Source organism: Pteropus medius, unplaced genomic scaffold (assembly GCF_902729225.1).
Source record: "Pteropus medius unplaced genomic scaffold, Ma_sr-lr_union100, whole genome shotgun sequence".
Lineage (NCBI taxonomy): Eukaryota > Metazoa > Chordata > Mammalia > Chiroptera > Pteropodidae > Pteropus > Pteropus medius.
The window spans coordinates 8246973-8253820 of record NW_024349803.1 but is presented as its reverse complement, the minus strand read 5'-3'; the positions used below and the strand labels follow the sequence as shown (position 1 = coordinate 8253820).

Here is a 6848-nt window from a genome sequence, read left to right as displayed (position 1 = left end):
ACTAGGAAAAGAAGTGAACTCCCTCAGTCTAATAAAGAGCATCTAGAAAAACCCTATAGCTAACACCATACTTAGTGTGAAAGACTGAATGCTTTTTCCCTCTGAAGAACAAGATGAGGATGTCTGTTCTAATCTCATCACTTCTATTTAACATTTTACTGGAGATTCTAACCAGAGAAGTAAGGGGGAAGGAAAAAAAAGGCTTTCAGATTGGAAAGGAATTAAACGGTCTTTATTTGCAAATAACATGAGAGTCAATGCAGAAAATTCCAAAGGATGTACAAAAAAGCTCCTAGAATTAATAAATAAATTTAGCAAGTTTAATATAAAAAATTAATACAGAATTTTATACCAATATTTCTATCAATGAGCACTTGGAAATATAAATTAAAAAATATCACTTACAGTAGAATCACAAACACAAAATATTAAAAAATATAACAAAATATATTCCAAGATTTGTATGCTGAGACTATAAAATATTAATGAAAGCCATCAAAGAAGGACTAAATAAATGGAAAGTTGTACCTACAAATGTAAGAATTCAAAGCAACTCCGTTAGAAATACCAGTAGGCCTTTTCGTAGACATCAGAAAGCTGGTTCTAAAATCTGTATGGAGTCTATGGCCACGCTACCCTGAACAAGCCCGATCCCGGCTGATCTCGGAAGCTAAGCAGGGTTGGGTCTGGTTAGTATTTGGATGGGAGACCACCTAGGAAGATCATGTGTATAGGCGTGAAAAATAAGGGATTGTAAATTGACAGCAAGGTCCTTGCAATCATTAAAAAAAAAAAAATAAGGGATTGTAAACTGACAAGTTCCTTGCAATCTGTGAGGTCAACCAAGGGTTACCTTGCCTAAAATAAACAAACAAACAAATAAATAAAATAAAATCTGTATGGAAAAGTAAAGAAATTATAAACAAAACAATTTTTAAAACAACATAGAAGATACCTGCTCCCTCATTTTAACACTTACTATAAACTACAGTAATTAAGAAAATATATTTATGACAAGTTAGACATATTGGTAAGTGGATCAGAATATAGGTAGCAGAAATAGATTCAAACATATATGATCAATTGACTTTCAGTGAAGATCCTGATGTAATTTAATGGATAAAAGAGAGTCTTTTCAGCAAATATTGGTGGAACGGTTGGATATCCATATGCAAAAGCAGCAACAACAATGACAACAAAACCATCCTCAACCTATACCTTGTATCATATACAAAAACTACTCAAAATAGATCATATGCTTAAATACAAAATGTAAAACTGTAAAACATACTTTCAGTTAGGCAAAGATTCTTATAAGACACAAGAGAATAAACCATACAATTTTTAAAAAGATAAATTGATTGTAATTAAAATTTAAATTTTAGGTTCTTTGAATGTTAAGATAATGAAAAGACAAGCCATAGACTTGAAGAAAATGTCTGGAAAAAAAAATCTAGTAAAAGAAGTATATCCAGAATATGTAAAGAATTCTCAAAACTCAATAGGAAAAAAAAATCAGAAAATGGAAAAAAAGATTTAAATGCTTCATCGAATAAGATGTACAAAATGATATATAAGGACCTGAAAAGATGCTTGACATCATTAATTATTAGAAAAATGCAAATTGAGCACATAATGGGATATTACGAAACACTTATGAGCATGACTAAAATTTTTAAAAAATAAACCTCCATATCAAGTGTGAAGTGACATTTTTAACCATTGCTGCTAGGAATGAAAAAAGTACAATCACTTAGGAAAATAGTAGTCAGTTTTTTTTTTTAAATAACTTTAAACATGAACTTACTCCAAGAATCTACTCCAAAGTAATTACTAAAAAAAAAAAAGAAAAAGAAAAAGAAAAAGAAAAGAAAACATGTTCACACAAAGACCTGTACTTGGAAGTTTATAGCCTGTTTATTCATAATTATCACAAAGTAGAAACAATCCAAATGTCCATCAAATAGTGAATGGATAAAGTAATCATTGTACATATATACAATGGAATACGACTTGGGAATAAAAATAAATGAACTACCGATCCATGCAATACCATAGATTAATCTCAAAAGCATTGTGTGTAAGTGGGAGAAACCAGACACAAATGTTTATATAATTTTGTATTCAAGTTATATAGCACTCTGGAAAAAGCAAAATTATAGAGTCCAAAGTCTGATCGGTGGTCACCAGGGGCTGAGGGTAGAGGGAAGAAATTGGTGACAAAAGAGCATATGGGAACATTTGGGTTGATGAATATCCAATATTGATTATGGTAGTGATTATATGATTATATAAGTTTTTTAAAACTCATAGGACTGTACACCTCAAAAGGGTGAACTTTATGTAAATTATACTTGTTGAGAGACAATTCTATCAATTGTGTTGTTGGTAAGGCAATCATAGCTCCTCGTTCTAGACTATCTTTTCAAGAATGTTTGCATAGAGAATAGCTTTGGTAGAGAAAGATAGTGTCACTTTCTGAAGCAAAGTGCTGATGTACTTATTGTCTAATATAATAAAGATAACGTCTCCCTCTGCAGTAAAAGGCAAACTTACTGTTGGGGAAGTTCACAGTTCCTCTTCTGCAGGCCTATGTCCTATCACCGTTTGGGAATTGGGGCTCGGGAAACTGGTCCAAAAATTATACTGTGATGACTGTTATTTCCATGAGTAATAAATTGCCCTTCATCTCTGACCCAGGAGTCTGATAGAATAGCCTCTATGAAACAGTGGCAGGGTGACTTGCTAACTTGTAAGTAGAGTAAAATCTCTGACTGACCCTCTATAGTTTTGGCATTTTCAGTAAACGTATTGACCAAAATGTATGCTCAACTATGCAATATGTTGTCCTCCACTTTCTTGCCTGTTAATGAGAAGAAATTGCAGGTCGAATACTAGAAAATAGGTTCAAAGACAGCTGTCCGAACTGGACCTTGGACTTCGCAAACATCCTCTAGTGAGTTCACCAGTATGGTGGTCAGCTTCACCCTATTGTCATAATAAGTAATATTAGAATTTTTCCTGTGGGCAGAAGGCCAAAGGTTCTATTTCTATCACACACACAAAAAACAAAAACAAAAAAAAAACAAAAAAAAACAGGAACAAAACAGCCTCACACACTGAGCATTAAAGGAGAGAGTTTGTGACCACTATGTGCAGAAAACAGAAGAATCTATAGACCTTTGGCTGATTCACTTGAGAGATGAATGGGGTGAGATGTATAATACTTGTTAAAGAAGAATGGGAACAGCTGGATATTCTTATGGCTCAGCCCTCCCACAGCCTATTATACCAACTGCAGGTCCATTTGGAGAGGACAGTAAAGGGTTCGCAGTTTTTTGTTATCTGTTTTCTGTTTTTGTTTTTTTCTTTCCAGTAGGTACTGGCTATGATAAGAGAGCTTTCCCTAAAACAGACAAACTCCCCTTGGAAACCACAATGAGGCATTGACTAGTATTGAGGGTCTTATGCCTTGGATTGAGTTTACAATAATGATGAAAGGGACACACTACAGAAAGAGAAACTGACTCAAAGAAATCTAGATAAATGCTTGCTGTCAGCCTTGCCACCTTGGAAAATTCCTCTAACTCTTATGTGGAAATCAAATAAGTACTTAGAAAGTGTTATTATATTAATGGGAAATAATGCCCATATTAATGGGGACTCCTCAAAGGTTAATGCTGTATGAGCCAAGTCCAAGCCAGGCAGAGGATGCAAACCTCATGGCCCCTGCTAAAAATCAATGTGGCTGTGGCTGCTGGGTCAAGTGTTTCCCAAGAATAAAATGAAGGGTGTCAACCATGAGCACCTCACTATTCCATATAGTATTGCGTAGGCCAAAAACAATGGAAGTTAGTTTGGTTAAGATGAGAGCAGCTACTGGACTGCTCAAACTGTGCCTTGCTTACTGGTATGAAGGCATTCTCTCTCCAGTCCCCTTGATTCACCTATCCCCCTCTATCTCAGTTACTTTAAGGAGAAAGATGATTAGGCATGGGGCTGAAATCTCCTGTCCCCAGGAGTACTAAAGGCAATATGTACCTGTCTGGGTGTGTTAGGGAACTTCGAGGCGGGAAGAGACTCAAATTTGTATGGCTCTGTTGGACATAGGTGCCCAACTCACCATCGTACCCATTGCCTGTATTTAACTAATGGGATTTGGGCAAGGTTCAGAGTAGAGCAAAGAAATTAATGTAATTTTGTGGTTGGGATCCTTCTGGCCAATTGAATGTACTACGGTTGTGGCTTTCACTACTGAATGTATAATTGATCTTGATGTTTTACATACACGTCCTGTGAATGCTCATAAAGACCAGAGAAGAGTTTTCTAATCAGTTGAGAAGTGCTCAGTGAACACTTAATATTTCCCCATAGGTGACTATACTGCACTGTGATTTGCCACTAGTGAATGAGCCAGATTTTAGCATTACTGTCTCTAATTCACTGATGTCCAAAGCCTTTATTACTTAAACGATGTTCTATTGGTTGGCAAGTCAGAAGCCTGGGTCTCAAAGGCTTTGACTGTGATGTGATCACACCTCTGCCAGCAGAGGTGGCTGATAAACCCTGACAAAATGTTCTCTGAGTAAAGTTTCCTGGGACTATGTGGATGGATTCACAGTGCTCAAGTACACCCTTTAGAAAAGCATCTATTAGCTAGCTCTTGTGGAAAGTGAATGTCTGATTATAAAATCCTTGTAACCCAGGCTCAATGATTAACAGGTTGGGGAGTGCCCAAAGAGCCTCACTTGTCAAATGGAAATAGTATATTCAAGTACTCAGCTGGGTTAGCTCAAAAGCATCTTGGATTTATATAAAAAGTCACAGCTACCTCTCTGGGAGAAACTTCATCTCCCATTCCACCACTTTGGAAAACTATTTGAAAGTACTTATTAAAGCAGCACATATAGATATCCCATGACCCAACAATTTCACTTCTAAGTATATACTAACGGAAGTGCATACATGTGTCTATCAAAGGACAAGTAAACCAAATGACATATGTGAGAAGATTTACAGTATAATTAACAGTGTAATTATAATAATCAAAACTAGAAATAGCTCAATTGTATGACAATAAAGTAACTAAGTAAACTATAGTATATTCATACAAAGGAATATCATACAGCAATTAAAATGAATGAATTAAAATTATAAGAACATAAATGATTTTCATAAATATAATTTCAGCAAAACAAACCAGGTACAGAATAATAAATACTATATTATTCCATTTATATAAAGTTCAAAAGAATGCGAAGCTATCCGGTTTCAGATGTTAAAAGAATAGTGAGCTGTTTACTTTTGCAAAGCTGGGTGCAAGGTGACTGGGAGAGGTCTTGATGCTAGTGGCTTTCTTGTTTGCTGCTCTGAGTGGTGGTTACATGGGATTTTGCTGTATGAAAATTCATCAAGCTATTGACTTATAATTTGGACAATTATACTTTAATAAAAATGACTATTAAATAACCAGGGCCATTGATAATAAAATGCTGAAAGGGCTAGCACAAGTCACAAACAATAAAGTATATGCTAATGATATTTATTAATACAGAAGCAGGCATCTTAAGTAAAATGTAACATATCAGATCCACAAGTAAATTAAAAGCAAAACATGCTATAATGAAGTAGAGTTTATTTCAGGAATTCAAGTCTGGTTCAATATACTGTCTTTATAGATGCTAAAATACATTTGAAAAATAAAATATTCATTCTAAATAATAAATTTAGTAAATCAAAAACAAAAACTCCTTTACTTGGATATCGATATAATAGCAGAAACCAATATCACACTTCATTGTGAAACAATAAAGGCATTCTACTTAAATAGAAAAAACAATAAATATATCTGCCAATACTATTTTTGAATATCTTTCTAGCAGTTCCAGACAATGCAATAAGGCATGAAAACAAATGAAATTACAAACATTGACAACTTGGAACTAATACTCTCCTTTATCGAAGACCGTATTATTATGTGCTTGAATAAAAATCAAAGGCACAAAATAATAAATTCCATTGAAGAAGTATTTAATAATAATAATGCTCTGCATGTGAGGTACTTATAAAATAGACATTAAACAATTAGAAAGTATAATGAAAAAGAAGTTTCCCTGACCACAGCAAAACATAAATTATAAGACTTTTTAGCGAAAAATATATGACATCTATAAGAAAAGTAAAAACTTTGCAGAGGACCATGAAGGACTGGCTACTTGATCAAATGGAGGGAAATGTCATATTTATAGACTAGAAGATATATCTAGTAAAGATTTCCACTCTCTCATATTAACTCAATATTTAGAGCTGTACCAATAAAAATAGTGATATTTTAGAACTTTACAAAATTATCTTATAATTCAACGGGAAAAAATACACAGGTGAAAATAGTTATGAGAATTATGAAAGTGAATATGGATGGATGACTTGTGTTACACAACATTAAGGTGTGCAATGAGGCTGCAATAATTAGGATAGTGCTGTCCTGGAATAAAAGTTGGCAGACTAATGAAGCTTCTCAGACATCCAGAAACAGATATATATATATCTGTTTCTATATATATCTGTTTCTATATATATCTGTTATATATATATATATATATATATATCTGTTTCTATATATATCTGTTATACATGTGCGTGCGTGTGTGTGTATCTCTCTCTCATATATATATATATCATATATATATGTATCTAGTTTAAAGATTTAAACTAGATACTAGTTTAAGTAAAGGTTAACACTAGTTTAAAGGTAGCAAATGAAATATGTGGGGAATGGGAAAATTATTCCCATTATTTCCAACCACAAGCAACCAATCTGTTATGTTCAATGCATATACTTTGGTTAT

General features: G+C 33.8%; 1 pseudogene; it reads left to right on the top strand.

The window, feature by feature from the left end:
- The first annotated feature begins 619 nt into the window (after nt 1-619).
- On the top strand, nt 620-737 carry LOC120582652 (uncharacterized; annotated as a pseudogene).
- Nucleotides 738-6848: the final 6111 nt, after the last annotated feature.